Genomic DNA, 2,325 nt, shown 5'->3' with positions numbered 1-2,325 from the left:
CCAGCAGTGCCATCTATTGCCGGCAGTGCCATCCATTGCCGGCAGTGCCATCTATTGCCAGCAGTGCCATCTATTGCTGTGCTCAGCCCATGCCAGCAGTGCCATCCATTGCCAGCAGTGCCATCCATTGCCAGCAGTGCCATCTATTGCCGGCAGTGCCATCCATTGCTGTGCTCAGCCCATGCCAGCAGTGCCATCCATTGTCGGCAGTGCCATCCATTGCCAGCAGTGCCATCTATTGCCGTGTCCGGCTCTGCTGCACTGAGCCAGCCCAGGGCACCAGGCAGGGAGGGAAAAGGCCAATTCCCACCTGGAGCAGGGGACACTTCCCTGCTAACCCACACACTGCTCTACTTCGCTAAAAAAGCAGAGAGCTTTTTAAATATCTGTGTGTTAGACCATGCTAATCTCAAACCCTGTGATATCTGAGAGCCGAGTTCCCCATCTCCGCAGGGATCATCTCCAAGTCCAACTCCCTCAGGTCCCAGCAGGAGGAACCATTGTCCCTGGGCCGCTGGAAAGCAGCCAGGAAAACGGGGCTCGGTGAGTCCTCCCAGCCTGCTGAGCTGGGGCTGTCAGCATCCTGGACGTGTCAGGGGCTGCTGCAGCCACCCTGGGGGCTCTGCAGGGCCCGACACACGCCAGGCAAACACCATTCTCAAGGTATCTTAAAGAAAAGAGAACAAAACCCCCAAAGCCAGCAATGAAACAGCAGCTGAGCTCCAGAAGCCTGAGCCAGCTCGCCCTGCCAAGGGCTGCTGGGCACTGTGAGGCTCCATCCTCCCCCAGAGCCCCCCAGGCACTGGCAGGGGCAACTGGGGCTGTGCAGCCTCCTCACCCTGCCCCAGCGGGCCCTGGGGATGCCACTGAACAAAGAAAAACATTCCACTTCTTCACTTTAGCCAAACATTTCAGCAGCTTGTCTCTTCCCTCACACATCTTGCAATACTTTGTCATCATAAATTGCCTCTGGTTTATGTTAACTAAAACCCTCTCTTGTTCAGTATCTGGTTTGAAAAATGTTGGCAATAAGCATGAGTTCAGAGCAGATTTATATCCACAGACCCTGTGGAGCACTGGGATGAGTTTCCCAGAACACGAACCCAAGTTTACCAAATAAGAACATGAGAAACCCAAAGAGCTCATTCACATCATCCAGCTCACACATGGCAGGTCCACGAGGGCAGCGGGAATCCGACAGCATAAACCACAGGCAGACATTGCAGTGCCCGTGGATATGGAAGAGAAACAGGGACTGCAGTGTCTCAGGAGGAGAGAGAGCTTGAAAGGTCTGCAGGATCAAGTTTAAACATTCACCACATCCTGAACCGCACCTGGTGCGACACAGGAGATGCTTCCAGGGGAGCAGCTGCTGCCAGTGGCTTGCACAGGCTTTGGGAGCAGGGATGAGTGAGTGAAGCCTTCAAGACACCTTGATTTTCCAAGAGACACATAGCTCCCAATAAACTTCCCACTGTGGAAAAAACCTCTAAAGATAGAGCCGTGGGATGTGCAGAAACACCTGTCTCCTTTTCCAAATGCCTTCCCAGATTGCCCCAGCTTACATCCTAACCTCCTTCTGTGCAGTCCAACACCTGGCTTTTGGGCCAAACAGGCAGGGAAGAAAAATAGGGCAGCTCAAAAATGTTCAAGCTTAAAAAAAATTAAAAAATATATATACACCTTATTTTTTCTTTAAAACAAAGCTTTGACATTGTTTAAAAGAAGAAAAATGTTGACAAATAATAATTGAGAAAAGGACTAAAGAGAAGAGGAAAATAACTCAAACACAAAACATAATTTTTGAATCTCAGGACAGATCTGAGCTCACTGCAGCTCAGAACTTTGCCTGGTTTTGTCAGGGGGCAAGAAAATCCCCAGCAGACCCAGACCTGCTCTGTGGAAGGGCAGTGAGGAGGGGGATCTTTACTGGGGAAGTGAATTAAACAGCTGGAAACCAGTTAGAATGGTTTCTTCTTGGTAGAAGGTGACGGCTGTAGGAGCAGGGATAACTCACCCCGGAGACGGGCATGGTCACAAGGCTGCCTGGGAGCGCCTCCAAGGCCAAGAAGCCAAAGCCCCCAGCCGCCTCCCCTGGCACGTGGGGGCTGCGCTTCCCTCTGCGCTCGACTTCTCTGAAAAACCGGGATTTCTCCCCCTCCGGCAAGAACGGGACCCGTTCTCCCCAAGCAAGGAGAAATTCCGTGCTCTCCAGGAGAGGGCCGGTGCTGCCGTGTGCCGGTGGGGACACGGCGCGGCAGCCCCGCAGGTGGGGACATGGGGCACGGGACACGGGACACGGGGACATGGGGCACGGGACACGGG

This window comes from Geospiza fortis, unplaced genomic scaffold, assembly GCF_000277835.1.
Source record: "Geospiza fortis unplaced genomic scaffold, GeoFor_1.0 scaffold361, whole genome shotgun sequence".
NCBI classification, from domain to species: domain Eukaryota; kingdom Metazoa; phylum Chordata; class Aves; order Passeriformes; family Thraupidae; genus Geospiza; species Geospiza fortis.
The sequence above is the reverse complement of the archived record's forward strand: the minus strand, read 5'-3'. Positions refer to the sequence as shown.